Consider the following 15,213-nt stretch of genomic DNA (forward strand, 5'->3'; position numbering starts at 1 on the left):
CCGCCCGCCCGCCGCCGCCTACCGTGCGTCCGTCAGTCGGTGCCGCGCTCCCGAGTCGCCGGCGCCCCGGGCGCCCCGGGTGAGTCCAGGTCCCCCGCGGGCGCGGCGGGGAGGCGGGCGGCGGCGGCGCGGGCGGCTGAGCCTGTCCAAGTTTGCACCGGGCGACCCCGGCGGGTGTCGCCCCTGCTCCCCGCAGCCCCCGGGGCCCCCTTTGTGCCGCGAGCCCCGGCGGCCCGGGCAGCGGCGGTGCCTCTGCAGACAGGGTTTGGGGGAAGGTCTCTATAGTAACGGCGGCGGCGGCGGCTGCCGAGCGGCAGCTTTGCCCTGGGGAAGGGGGGAGACAGCCCCCGCCTCGGTTGCCAAAGGATTGTTCTTCTCCTTTGCCCGTTTGGTGGGGTTATGATCCGTGCTGCCCCCTCGCATCGTCTCGGAGGCAGGGATGGGCAGTGCCCCAGCTCCTGAGAGCCCAGATAATGGGGGGCCAAGTAATAGTAACAGCGACAGTTCCAAATAACAATAACCAACGCGAAAGAGGGACGCCCGGGGTTGCTGCCGCCCCGGGGAGCCCCACGCGCGTCCCCGGGGCTCCCTGGCTGCCCCGTCCAGCCGCGGGGCTCAGAGCTGCCCCGGGCGCTGTCCTGCTTCCCAGGCTGGTCCGCGTCGATCTGAGCCCGGAATGTGCCTCTGCTGGCCTTCCCTCGTGGTGGTGACTTTCATCTGCAGGTGGTAAGTGAGGTGAACTGGTTATCTTGGCTATTGTTAAATGCCACGTTTTGTTTATTCCATTTTTACGAAAAGAAAAGAAGGGAAAATTATGAGCCATTCCTGGCAGCCATACAGTTTCCACAGGAAATACTAGCATTCTTTGAGGAACACGCTACTGCTTGCAGCGAAGAAAGTCTTTAGGAAACAAAAAGGCAACAGCATTGTTGCTCATTTTCAATGGACCACTAGGAGAGGATGGGGGTGGTGGGGGGGCGGGGGGCGGGGGGGGGGGACGTGTGTTGTTTTTTCCTGTGGGAATGTTGCTTTCCTTGGGAAAGTTCATCGAGGAAGCAGTACTGTCGGTGTCCGTTTGACCCTGGCTGGTGCCTGGGCCTCCTGGCTCCTCTTGACTATTACTGACAAGTGCCCATCAAAGAGCCTGGAGGCAGGGAAGAGCCCAGAGGAAGGCGAGCCGGGGCAGGACCGTCTCGCCACACACCACGTGCTGTGGAGCCCGGCCAGGGTGCAGTTTGCAAAATGAAATAAGGGCTGTCTGGGGAGGTTTATGAGGATTACATGTGTGCAGAGTATGTCAGTTCTCCAAGGTGTCACTCTAAACACGTAATTTTCAAGCACCACTTTCTTCGCTGAATCTGCAGGAAGGCAAAAAACCTATTTCTCTTATTACGGAGCAGACATCCCAATTGGGAATGGGCTGAAATCTGTACTTCATTTGTACATATTGAAATTTTAAAAGGCAGAGAGAGCAAGGTCTAGGGAAGCAGTATGCTAATGTGTTGACATCTGGGAGAAAACATCTATTGGCTATTCCCCATGCAGCTCAATGTTAATTTAGGCTCAGTGTGGTTCGAGTGGAAGGGAGATAGCTTTAAGGGGTTCTTAAAACTATTTGAAGAAGGTGTGACATTTTGCTGTCAATCACGGAAGTCTCTCCGGAAGGCAGTTTTCACTAACGATTACTCATAACCAAATATGTAGGAGTTCCCAAGTCTAGAATCAGAAAGAAGATGGTGCTTCTCTTAAGGATCTTTTGGACATCTCAGAAATCAAATAGAACAAAATAAGGGATATAACTTTGAATGTAAACTTCATTTTCTCCATTGGAAGCGTTTCACAAGGAAAGGTTACGAGATAGTAGATGTGAAATGATGCTGCATTTATTGATTTGACATTTACCATGTGTTGATGTCCAAAAGGACATGACTAGCCAGATGAATCTCTCTATAAACTATGTCGCAGCTTTGCTCATTCCAGACGGTTGGTTCAGGTGTCGGTGGAAATGTGGAACAGAGGCCAAGAAACTTTGTGTGCGCTCTTATTTTGGAAGGAATTGTAGTAGTACTTTACTGTTCTTAAGAGGAGGGAAACCCATACAAACATCTAATACAAACAAATGATCTTTGATATTATCAGAGAAAGCCTGGAGCTGTTTTTCTTGCCAGATTTAAGGCATTGCTTGTCAGAAGAGGAAATCTCCCAAGGAGCAGGTGCACCATTATAAGAAACACAAGGGAAATTCTCTTTTAAATGCAAAATCTAATTGAAAAGCAACAAGAGAATCAGTGACACTCTTAGAATAGAAGCCTTGTTTTTGGCAGTCAGTCAGGTTACAGTTGCAAACCACATAGGAGAAATATGTGTCTTGGGAGAACAATAATATCCTGGTGAAAATCAAACAATTGCTTCTGTGAAACTTTTACCCTCATATATTTGTTTCCTTGTGCACCTTTGATTGATAGGCAGATCTCATTACAAGGAGTAATTTACTGAAGATGAATCAATACATCGGTAACTTTTATGATATATACTTTGAATGATTTTGCACTGCACATGGATGAAATAACTAGATTTCATTTTTTTATGGTTTGCATCTTCGCTCTCTTTTAAGCTTTAAAAGTTAATGATCAAGTTATGTGTTGAAATGATGACTATGAATTGGTAAGACTGATGGCTAGGCCCTGGACAAACACTAATTGATCCCTAAATAGTTATAGTGTATTCACTTTGTGCATTTGTGGCATATAAAAATATAAAATACACAATCTCTTCGCAAGGCTCTTGGCAATAGGACCATGAAAGATACTTTATGATCCAGCACCCAAGATGCTAAATAGTAATTGGAAAGGAGTTCTGAGGAGAAAATGACCAAACCGGCTCAGATGTTTTATCCGTTACAGTGTCGCTGCATAACCAGTCACCCCAAAATGCAGTTGCTTAAAGCAACTACGAAAGCTCATGATTCTACGGTCAGTGGTTTGGGCTTAGTTCAGCTGGGTGGTTCTTCTGCTTTTCTTGACAGGAGTTCCCTCGGGCATCTTCAGTCCGCTGGTTGGTGAGCTGGTGGCAGGATGATCTGGGATGGCTTCAGTTATGTCTGGCAGTTACCGTGCTGTTAGCCAGGTTAACAGGTGACCAGGACATGTACCTCCCATTCTTGAGCAGATGAGACTGGGCTTCTTTACATGACAAGCACTGTACCAAGAGCAGCAAAAAAGCAAGTATGAAGCCTCTGCGTATATCCTATTTGTTACTCTCCCATTGTCCAGAGCAAATCACACGGTCACCCTGCATTCAAGGGGTGTAGAAAGACTCCACTTATAAGGAGAGGAAGCCCCCCCAAAATTGTAGTCTTTTTGTTTGTTTGTTTCAATTTACTACATGTTTGAATACTTGTTCTGGTGTATGTTTTCTACTAAGGAAGAGTCTACTCTGAGTCAGGAGAGATCAGTGGGCAGCCCAGGATTTAGGTTAGGGAATGCCATCATTGTCCTGTAGTCTTTGTTCTATAAACCTTGGGTAGGTGAGGAATAATGCAGCGATAGTAAAAGTTGAGTCACAGCTTTCTGCCAGTGGAATCAGGATGGTTTGGTGACAGTAGGCTGATGGCAGAGTCAGCAAACCATTGTTGGGAGGTGAGGAAGGCTCTGGCAAAGGTGGAGGCAGAGACAAGGAAAAGGAAGGGATCACTCTGGGGGGTCCCATATTTTAGGATTAGGTGACTGATGATGATAGGACACTATTGAAAGCCTCCAGCAAAATCATTCTGAAATTTTAAAAAAGCTTAAGTGGCTGAATGAACGATTGTGCTGTCGTGAAAAATAGAGAAATCAATAAGTGATTTATATGGGGGGAGGAGAAAAATTCAGTTCCAGAAAGGTTGATTGAAAGAGATAAATTGAATGTGAACGTACTTTATAAACTGCTGAGTATGCTATGAACGTTAGCTATTGCTTAGTGCTTAAGTTGCAGTGAATTGTGTAGACTTGAGTGTCTCTAGAGTAAAGCAACAGAAACCAGAAGGCAACCTGGAGGATATCCTAAGGGTCAAAGGAAGTCAGAAGAACCACTTTCAGGATGGAAACGGAACTACTGGGGGGCCGGGGGAGTAAGAACTCACGTTCTTTTTCTGCAAGCTGGAGGTCTGCCCTTGGACTTAGCATACCTGCAAAGAGAAAACCTTTGGGGGTACCTGGGTGGTTCTCAGTTGGGCATCTGACTCTGGGTTTCGGCTCAGACCATGATCTCAGAGTCGTGAGATGGAGCCCGGGGTCCCAGGTCGGGCTCCGCGCTAGCATGGAGTCTTCTTGTCCCCCTCTCCCTGCCCCTCCTCTTGCTCTTTGTTTCTCTCTCTCTCAAATAAATAAATAAATAAATAAATAAATAAATAAATAAATAAAATCTTAAAGAGAGAAAACCTTTGGCCTAGTTTGAATGGCATGCACACTGCTTAGCTGGGCCCATGGGTTGACCACCCCACTAAGATGGTGCACAATGGGGAGTCGGTAGGTGCTTCCTCAGAGGACAGGGACGTACTGCTCTCAGAAGCGGGAGTGGACACAGGGTGGCAAAATCAACACCTGCCCACCGGAAATGAACCCTCGCAGATTTGTTTGGACCTAGCCCCTGAGAAGCCCACAGGATAGGAGCTGACAGTTCAGGCATACTTACATAGAGCTCTGTGGGTGCATTAATAAGAGTTAAGCCCATGTTAGTGTAGGGGTCTTTTCATGGAAGGAGAGTAAAGAAAGAAGGCCCAACATCATGCATCCTCCAGGCTCCTCCATAAATGTCGGTGGTTGTCCTATTAGAGGGGAGAGGAATTCAAAACACGTTCAACGCTTTTTCGCCTGAGGGCTCAGTTGAGGTGCTGCTTCACCAGCCTTGGGTTATTGATGGCCAGTCTGAAATTCAGGTGGTGTCCTCACCATCAGGTGCAGCTGTGGGCCAGACGGAACCACCTGGCCATTCTAGCATCGCACAATTAGGCTGAAGAGCACGCACAGCTGCTCGTTATGGAAGGGCCTCGGATGGCCCCACTCAAATCCAAGCACACGCTTTTATAGTTTCTTTTGTACAAGCCTAAGAACCCTGAAGATACTCAATAAATGTTAACTTAATGAGTGAATGTGCCATGATCTGGTACAGTAACATTTTCTAAAGCAGTCTCGTTTGACTTTTTATTAGTCACAGTAGAATTTGCTATAAAATCCCTAAAATGTATTTTTTTTAAAGATTTTCTTTCTTTATTTGTGAGAGAGAATGAGAGAGAGCACATGAGAGGGGGGAGGGTCAGAGGGAGAAGCAGACTCCCTGCCGAGCAGGGAGCCCGATGCGGGACTCGATCCCGGGACTCCAGGATCATGACCTGAGCCGAAGGCAGTCGCTTAACCAACTGAGCCACCCAGGCGCCCCCTAAAATGTATTTTTTAGATTCAAATGTTTCAAGGTACTATTGTCTCAGTAATGGAGGTTTTTATAATTCACCACTCACAGACGTAGACTCTTTGTGGAGACACAGTTTTCTTTACTTCTTATCTTTATCAGCAGCTCTTGGCCACAAGTCACAGAAACCTAGCATACACTTGGTCAGGCGGGAAGGGGCATGTGTTGGCTCCTGTATGGGAGAAGTTCAGGAAGAATCCAGTTCTGATTTCCCCCTCTTCTTCCTGGTGGTAGGATGGTCATCAGCAGCTTCAAGCTTAACCCCTGCAGGAAAAGAGAATAATTTGGGATTAACTCAAATTAGTGGGCACATGCCCATGCCTGAACCAGGTGCTGGGGCCAGGGGTTTGGAACACGTGTTGGCTTGTCTTTGACGACGTGCCCAGGCCTGGAGCCTTGGGGAACAGGAGTAGCAGTCCGTGTGCGGAGGCGGGAGATGTGCGAATGCAGGAGCTGCGTGGGAGGGTGGTCAGCAAAACTCTCCTAAACCCAATGGCCTGAAAGCAGGAAGGGGTTGTTTCTTAAAAAGAAAATATGGAAAAGAAGAGAAAGTGGATACCGTGCAAGCAAAGGGGCCGGTGTCTGCTCTTGCATCTGTTTTTCCTCGTGGACGCATCATCCACTCTGCCCCCAAGCCGTGAACCTGGGAATGATCCCGATGTGACCTCCACCTGGTCAGTCACCAGGACTGCCTGCTCTGTCTCCATCTTACTCTTTCCCCACATTAGTTTAGAGTTAGAGCCTCCCTGTTTCACCCTGCACAAGTCCCCTCTGAAAATGCCACATCCAGTCTCTCCGCTTCAACTCTGTCCTCCCCACCATTTGTCTCTAAAGAACAAATAGATGAAATCGAATCAGGTAACTGCCTAAGAGCCATTCAAAACCTCATAACCCTGGGGGGCGGGGGGAAGACCAAGCTCCTGGTCTTGAATTCCGTGCTTCCCGGGGTTCCCCGTGATGAGGGCCGTGCCTTACTAGCCCTTGAACATCCACTCCTCCTTCCACAGTCAACCCAGTGTTGCTCTTGCAAGAAGCCTTTGCTGAACGCCAGGTCCTGCCCTGCATCATAGTTTACTTTGAAACCTTGTTTCACATGCTGGGGATGTGACTCTCTCCCCGGGGTACTGACAGTGACAGCTGCCTGGGGCTTTGTCTTTGTGCGTCCCTGTGCCTAGTGCGGGGCTCCTCACAAGAAGCTCTACTGTAGAAGAATGAATGAAAACTCTGTGCTGAGTCATTCATCTTGGTGACTTTCAAGGTTTACTCTATTTCCTTTAACTCGATTTCTTAAATTTGCATCTCACAGTGTTGGCTCTGAAAGCAGGTACTCTTTGAAATTGCTGCTCAGACACTTTTCAGCTATTTTCCCAGCTCCTTGGTATGCTCCTTGCCTGCTTGGTCGCTAACAGCTACTTCAAGGAAGAAGCTGAAAAATATCAGCCATCAGCTGCCCAAAGTCAGTCTCGAAGCTAGACTGTGTGGCTCAGAGACCAGATGAGGAATACCTTTTTTTTTCCCCCCCTGCCATAAAAGAGGTTATTTAATAGTTAATATTTATGAGGCACTTTACTTTGCGTTGGGTGCTTAACAGATGACTCACAATTATTTTCTTATTAATTCTCACAGTGGCCCTAGGAAGGAGATATTACCATTATCCATCCTTTTTCTGCCTATGAGGAAACTAAGATTTACAGAGTTGGAGGGGCTTGCTTGCCACTCAGGTCCTTCTTCCCGGAGATTGTTCAGCCCTCTAGGTTGTTGAGTAGAATCAAGCTTTGATTGGGCTCTTCCAATTCACCCATTACGATTTTTGTTGTTACTGCTCTAATGTGAAGTGACCACCTCCTAAGAATAAAACGTGCCACCTACCTCCCTTGGCTTTGAATATGTCAAAAAGATTATGGAGAAAGATGTATCTAAAGCAGCAAGGACTCCGGTACCATAGTTGAAACGAAGACGAATGTCTCCCTTAGAAATTTTGTCATATTCCTATGGTTCTGCTGTTGCCAGATAATAAAGGGCTCCTATGGAGGTTGTACGGCTGTGTACAGAATGCAGGCATCTTGAATAGCCAGAGGGAAGTCTTAGCTCTGAGGATCACTCAGAAACTGAGTCCCTAGATCGGTACAATGAGCCAAACATTTTGGAAGCCACAGCAGCTCAATGGTTTTTACCAGTTTTCAGTCTGAGAGCCTGTTGAGAGTTTTCTTTTTTTTTTTTCAAGATTTTATTTATTTGACAGAGAGCAAGAGAGCACAAGCAGGGGGAGCAGCAAAGGGAGAGGGAGAAGCAGACTCCCCACTGAGCAAGGAGCCCAATGTGGGACTCATCGATCCCAGGACCCTGAGATCATGACCTGAGCTGAAGGCAGATGTTTAACCGACTGAGCCACCCAGGTGCCTCGAGCCTGGTGAGGTTCTGATGAAAGCTATGGAGACTGTCCTCAGAGAAAACAGATGTGCCCCCATACCACTGAGCTCACGGGCTTACAGGATCCGTGGAAGCCCGTTTGTGGATTTGCGGGGGCTCCATAGACTCCAGGTCAGAAGCCTTGTTTCAAAGCTGTAATCCGGAAGACAGGTAATAGCCATTGTCGTATATTGACCACATCCTGCCAGTCACCTGCAGGTTTATCCACTGTTTACCCCGTGCCAGTCCTTTTGGAGAAGTATAGAGCCCCAAGCACCCCTCTAAGACACGGATTCTGAGCCCTGTTGGAGGGGGTGGGGAGTGAAGTTAGGGGAGGAACCCCGTCTCCCAGCTAGCAAGGGGCAAGAGTGGGATCGAATGCAGAACCAACACCTGCATCGCTGCTACTTCTCTCGGCCTCCACGCTCGATCCTCTTAGCGCGCTGGGCATGAGATCGGTGCCCCGGAAATTCTGAGCCTTTGTTAGCCCTGACCCCCCCCCACCCTTCAGCGTCCTTGTTGGAAGTGGGTCACACGGCTGCTTCTGCGGCAGGAGCTGCTGGGAATGTCTCCCGTGCAGGAGCTGAAAGGGCTGGGCAGGTCTCAGCTCCTCTCCTCCTCCCCCTGCGACAACAACAGCTCACACCTACATCTGAGACATACAGCCCTGCTGCCGGACCCTGCCTAGGTGAGCTCCCCTGCTCATTCCAGAGTGCAGTTAGCACACGGGAAACCTTGACTGCACGGGTCCTCCACTGCAAAGCTGGCTGCAAATTCTCTGTAGGAACCCCTCCCCAGACAGTTATTTTGAGCTCGCTGTACACCGGGCACCTCTCAGAGCCGGAGTGAGCACACAGATGTGGTTCCCGAGCTCATGGCATTTCCGTGTAGTCTATATCTCGCCGGGAAGGGGGCGAACAAAGAAATAAAGTGTAATGTTTTAAGAAAAAGGAAGTGTAAAGGATTGATTCTACTCCAGTTTCCGTTCTTTGCGGCTTTACAACTCTAGGTACAAACGTGTCTCCTTCCCTAGCACTTTCCTCCCTCCCCTGGGATGTTAAGAGTGCTGATTTCCAGAGACTTAGGAGACAGAGTAACGGGGCCCCAGGCGCCCCAGGCCTCTCAGCCACCCCTTTGCAGATGAGCTGGCAGAGTGACCAGATGACCGGCCAAATGGGGTGGAGACACGGGGCTAGCTAGTTGGCCTGGTCCCCAGCAGAGCATGGCTCCCTGTAAACCACAGGCTGCTTCTAATTTATCTGTGATGTGATGATTGTCATTTTGGCCTTTATGGTGTGGTCTCTCTGCTGCACATGAATCTGGCAGGCGTGCACTGCTCAGGAAGCAAACACAATACCAACCTCTGCTCCGTCTTTGCAGCCCCTGAGAGGGGCCCCTGGGGGCTTGTTTCTATGCAGTTCCTTCTCCCTGCTCACCCACCTGCGCCCCCACCTGCCCCCGAGCCACCCTCCCAGGTTCTTTCCCCAAGTGTTGCCTTCTGCTTCCTTAGACCAGAACAGGCAGATAGAAATAATAGATCCACGAACGTGAGCCACTTAGGTAATTTCAGGTTCTCTAGTAAGCACATAAAGAAAAGTAAGAGGAAACAGGTAGAATTAATTTTAATAATATATTTAACTTAACCTGCTATATCCCCAATATTAGCATTTCCACATGTAATATAAAAAGTGATTAACCAGATACTTTTCATTCTTATTTTCCTTATTTTCTGAAATTTGGCATGTATTTTATTTTTAACTCAGACGCTAGGCACGCTTGTGATGCTCAGGAGCCACATGTGGATTGTGGCTCCCATAATGGACTCCAGGCATGGGCTCTGAGGAGGCACAGGGCATCCCAGGGGCAGACTCGGCGACTACTGTCTCTGGCTCCCTCAGCAGTTAGCTTGAACCTCTACTGCTGCCCCTGTGGGACGTGGCTGACGGTGCCCTCGAACGTGGGCTCTTGAGCTCAGAGAATGCATCTGTCATCTTCTGCCCCCAGTGAGGAATGCAGTGTGTAGGAGGCCCACAGTTGGCCTTCCGTACAGTGGGAACTCATTAACGGATGAGGAAAGGTTATTTGTTACCCCCAGGAACTGCAGGGATTGGTGTGTGTATGGGGTGGGGGGCTTGCCTCGCGTGACCTCCCTTTGCCTGTCCCTGCCCGGCTCTGTCCAGTGCCACAGAATTGCATTTGAGTCAGACTGAACAGACAGGAAGCCTCTACAGTGAACAGGGATGTCCCAGCCTGGAGTTGTTCTGAGCTCCTGCAAGTCTGCTTGAGCTCCAGGCTTCATCTCTTTTAATATTGAGTACTAGGACGGCTTACACACAGCCCAGTGTGTTAAAGCTTAATGGTCTTATTTAACAGGATAACAGCAACAACAAAACCCCCAAATATATAGGATAGACCAAACACCAAAAAGGCCAGCTGATACCCAGAACATTCAATATACAGGAAAGGAATTGCTGTGTCAGGGAGCTGAAAAGAGTCATCGTCATGAGAGTTTTCTCTGTTTCCAGTGGTTTTGGAGTCATCACGCCTCCCCGGGGAGAATGGGAGATTGATATCCTGAGTAAATTAGCATTTGCACACACAGTTTTTGAAATTTTGCAAGTGCTTCAGACCCACTAATGTGCATGTGCTTGTTTGTCCACTTTACCCCTAATAGTAAATGTCACTCGAAATAATTCATATAACCAAGTCTCACAGATTGGCACTCCCATAAAGCCCATACTAACCACATATTCAGATAAATGCAAAGTTTGAAAATGGAAGAAAATATTGCTGTTTGATCTGTGAAGTGATTCTTGTCCCAGAGAAGAGTATGGTTACCTCAGGCCCAATTAAAGAGTGCTTTGAAATAGAAAATGGAATCAGGCATAACCTCCGTTTCATCATTGATGACCAGTTTCAAGCTGGAAAGCTCATGGACCTGCTTGGGGGTTTTTGTGTCTCAGAGGGCACACAGGGAAAAATCAGTCCTGCTGTCACAAGCCATGAGGGGGTGGGGCGGGGATGAATGAAAATGTTTGACCAATTCCTCAGCTAAACTCTTTGGAACAGTTTGGAGACAAGGTAGCTTGCCAGTATTTTTGCGAAGTAGATTCTAAAAAGTTAAAAAAAAAATCATAACCTACATCATAGACATCATATGGTAGATAACTGAACACCAGCCATATTTAAGTAATTGGAAGATCCCTTCTTTAATAAGTCAAGGGTGGTTTGAGACAGACAAAGCTTTACATCTGTTGGCTCCGGTTTGGAGAATGCCGCTTTCATCTGAGTCTCTTAGAAAGGAACTCGTGCCTCTCTGTGACCAAAATATACTTCGCCCAACATGACGGCTCTGCTGTGCTGTGTTGGTGTAATTGAAAACCTATAAAAAGGCTGAGAGCTACTTTTGAATTGGCTCGGTGAACTTGGACTGGATCTGTCAAAGTGGTGAAAGGTTTAAAGGAATTTTCATAAATGACGTCTCCAAGCTGTGTTTTAACCATCGAATTCCAATGAACTCCAAGGCCCGTGAACTCGGAGAATAGCGCCTTGGAGAAGAGCAGTCATATCAAGATGGAAATAAATGATTCATTTTCATTCCCCGAGTTCTGCAGACATAAGCACACTTAACTGCTGATCATCATAATTTAGCAATACTGTTGTGCACTAAAAATACAATTTAAAAGTCTAATCTTTAATTAAATTGAGTACTCACAGATTAACATGGTTACAAATCTTGGGAGCTGGATATAGCACAATGTTTACTCATGTTGCTAAGAAATAGCAGAGCTCTTTGTAAGTTACAGATTGATTTGGTAAGTAGAGGGATGTGGGCTTCTCCCAGCAAGGACTTGATGATTTCTTCTCAGTTTCTGTTGCATAATGTATGTAAATGAATGTCACGTAGCAGAAATCCTGCACACTCAGAGCGACAGACAGCACAGGTATGCGCACCTGAGTAAACATTTGGGAGATCTTTGAAAGGGTGATTTTACTGTGAGCTCCTCGATGAAATAAACATCATCAAGTGTTTGGGTTTTTAATGAACTGAATTTTTCCATTTGTTGGAATTATCAAGAAAAAGGATTGCTCTTTAAAATATAATTACCAGGAGGCCAACTGATGGTTTTGCATTCCTGCCATTTGTGGGAAACTGTGAAATTAGTACAGAGATTCGAGACAGGTTGATGGTTTTCCAGGATCATTAAAACTCGCATGTAGGAAATCCACTCTGCTATTCTTTTTTTCCTCCTTTCCCTGCCTTTGGCAAACCTCGCTGCATGACACACTGAACAATAGTTTTTAAAAATGCAAAGCTAGTGCTTGTACAGCATGAAAGAGAGATGCTGGACCAGCTCACTTGCCTTGTCCCTGAAAAGACAAAAGATTTCTATGTGCTACTTTAGTCAGGATCAGGCAGCAAAGAGTGGCCTCCTCAAGCTCAAAAGTAGAACTGAGAAAAGAAAAACCCCACAGGAACAAATTACTGTGTGATCTGTTTGAGACAACCCCTTATCTATGGAGCTGGTATTTCAAGCTAGAGTCCCTTCCTAAGAGATGGAAAACTAGTAGGATACTTGATTGTCTCCAGGAATGACGTCAGGGTGAGGATGCTCATTACAGGATTTTATTTTTTTATTTTTTTTTAAAGATTTTATTTATTTATTTGAGAGAGAGAGAATGAAAGAGAGCACATGAGAGGGGTTAGGGTCAGAGGGAGAGGCAGACTCTCTGCCGAGCAGGGAGCCCGATGCGGGACTCGATCCAGGGACTCCAGGATCGTGACCTGAGCCGAAGGCAGTCGCTTAACCGACTGAGCCACCCAGGCGCCCTCATTACAGGATTTTAGCCTATATCCAAGCTCTGAACAAAGTGGGGAGAAGTAAAGGATGGTGCTGCCGGGGAGGCAGGGTCGTGAGTGCACGCCCAGATGTGCGCCCATGACCTCTATTGGTAACTAACACACTTGTAACTTCCCTCTGGAGAGTTGTTGGCTTCTTACTGCAGAAAGCTGTTGTTGCTTTTGGTAAGAATTGTTTTCTCAATCCGGGCAAGTACCTAGCACAGTCTCAAGTATGTACTCTATAACCAGCACCTGTTGGCTGAATACAAGAATCCTTCAACATGTCTTGAAAATAAATGTATTAATATTATAAGACCCAAGGCTTACTCTGTTGCAGTCAATAGGGGTTAAGGACTTGTCTCCTCAAAAGATATTGTCATGTCACCTGTGTTATATATATTCAGAACATTCTTCTGAGGCAGGATACTATCAGACGAGGGGGCAGAATGCCATGTGATGGAAGGTTTCACTGCTCAGCCCCTGTTGGAATGAGTGATGGAATTGTGAGAAGTGAGAGACCTGCTGTTACAGAACTTTTCTTGCAAGAAAGGAATTTGGGGATTTCACAATAATGAGATGGACAGATGAGATAAAACTAGCACACACATTACGAGCTTCTTGGGGGTGGCAGTTATTTACAATCATTCTGTCTCTCCAGACACCTGACAGCATGCTTATACTTGGTGTGGGATAAAGATGGTGGGTAGGAGGCAGAATCCCATACCGGTTATGAGCTTGAACTTCCAGCTCAGAGCAAGGCTTGGCTCATTCTCTTACACTGTGTGTGATGTCACGTACTTACTGAACCTCCTGACATTATTTCTTCTCTTACTAACAGATACTTTGTTGATTACATCACTTATTCAGGGTAAGTGGATGATCGGGTTCACTGTCTTCCCTTCTCTACCTGCTTTGTGTGCTGAGATGTTTGAACTAAATAAGCAGGCTCCTTTGTTCTCTGGCTTCTGGTTGGGTCTGGCCAGTGGGAGGTATCATCAGGATATGAACAACAGGTAGCAAGAGAGTTTGAGCTCTTCTGGATTTGTTTGACTTCCTGGATTTCCTCCTTACCAGGTTATCTCTTGCTTCTGTAGGCCATGGCTCCTGTTACGGAGCCAACTCCCTCAGGCTGCTTTCTAAATTCTGGTAACTGTGCCCTCCTGCCGACGCTTCATGCTAGTAACCACTGTCCTTTAGACTCACTCACTCACTGTGCCATCTCTCGGGAGTTACTCCAAACCCTGCCCACACCTTTTCACACAGTCTCTTTATTAAACTACCTTCGAATTGCATTTGTGTCTATCACCTGTTTGCTGTTGGGAACCTGACCCAAGTGACAACCTGTCTCAGAGGTCATTGTGAGAATGACATGATTGAGGTAGAATTTAAAATAACGATGGGCTCGTAGTGAGTACTCAACAAGGTTACGTATCATTATCATCATTTTTCTTTTTTACGGAGTATTGAGTTTGCCATAATAATTATTACTGCATTGTGTTAAATCTTAAAAAGGTGAGAAGGAAACAACTCATGTTGCAAAGGTTAAAAATGGGAACTGCAAGACAGAGGGAGAGTGAGGGCTAAGGTCAGCAAGTGCTCCCGTAGCAGAGCTAAAAAGTCAATTAAAGATTTCTGACTTGGTTTCAGTGCACAGACTGCATTGTCACCACACGTCTGGAAAAGAAAGTGACAACTTCCAAGTATTTAGTCACTTAAATCATCACCTACTTGGGATGATCGGGTGTGCTTCATGCAGCAAACCCTATTTGTGATCACTAAGTAATAATTGGGCTGAATCATGGATGTCTCCGCATCTTCAGCTTCGTGACCATAAGGGCTGGGACTGAGCATTTTCACACTCATGCCCTCCTGGTAGTTTCGGGACAGATGGTCCTCTGGACTGAATTTCTTCTAGGCTCTTGGGTGTAGATGTGCTTCTGTATAATCAAAGCTGAATAGGAGACCAGCATTATGATGCTCATGTAGTAGATTTTCTGCACATACACATTTTTCTGACTTCTGTCTTCGAGTTCTCATTCTTGAGTCCCATAAAATAGGTCACTGTGATATTTAGAGTCATCTTGTCTATAACATATAGTACACTGATTAAACCGTCCGTCAAGAATGAAAACTAACGGAGTCCCTGAAGAGGTAGGGGCCAGTGTGAAAACAAAACTTCCTGTGACTTCTTTCCATTTGATGATACATTTGTCATAGTTGTTGAAATTCCGGACTGGATGGATGTATCTTTCAGTGGCTTGGAAAAATTGTGCAAGTGTTCTCAAACTAGAGAGAGTGAATTTCAGAAATGTCTCATTTTTACAATTAAGTAGAGTCAGGGGAGGCATAGAAATTTGAAGGGCCTTTTGATGTCAGTCCAAATAAGGATTTATATATTGTCCCTTTTGTTCAAGGAGCTGAGTAGAGAAAAAACATCTCCCGTTGCCAGAATTGCTGATGGTTCTGGAAGGAATGGTTGTCATTTGAACATTTGGATCTCTTTTTATGCTTTC

At 46.6% G+C, this 15,213-nt stretch overlaps 1 protein-coding gene across 1 annotated transcript in view; it reads left to right on the top strand.

The window, feature by feature from the left end:
- SNCAIP (synuclein alpha interacting protein) overlaps window positions 1–15,213 on the top strand; it is a 161,141-nt gene that overhangs the window by 1,006 nt on the left and 144,922 nt on the right. The gene's annotated exons all lie outside the window — the stretch shown is intronic.

The sequence above is a fragment of the Mirounga leonina genome, unplaced genomic scaffold (assembly GCF_011800145.1).
Source record: "Mirounga leonina isolate KUSES-001 unplaced genomic scaffold, KU_Mleo_1.0 Mir_168, whole genome shotgun sequence".
Taxonomy (NCBI): Eukaryota; Metazoa; Chordata; class Mammalia; order Carnivora; family Phocidae; genus Mirounga; species Mirounga leonina.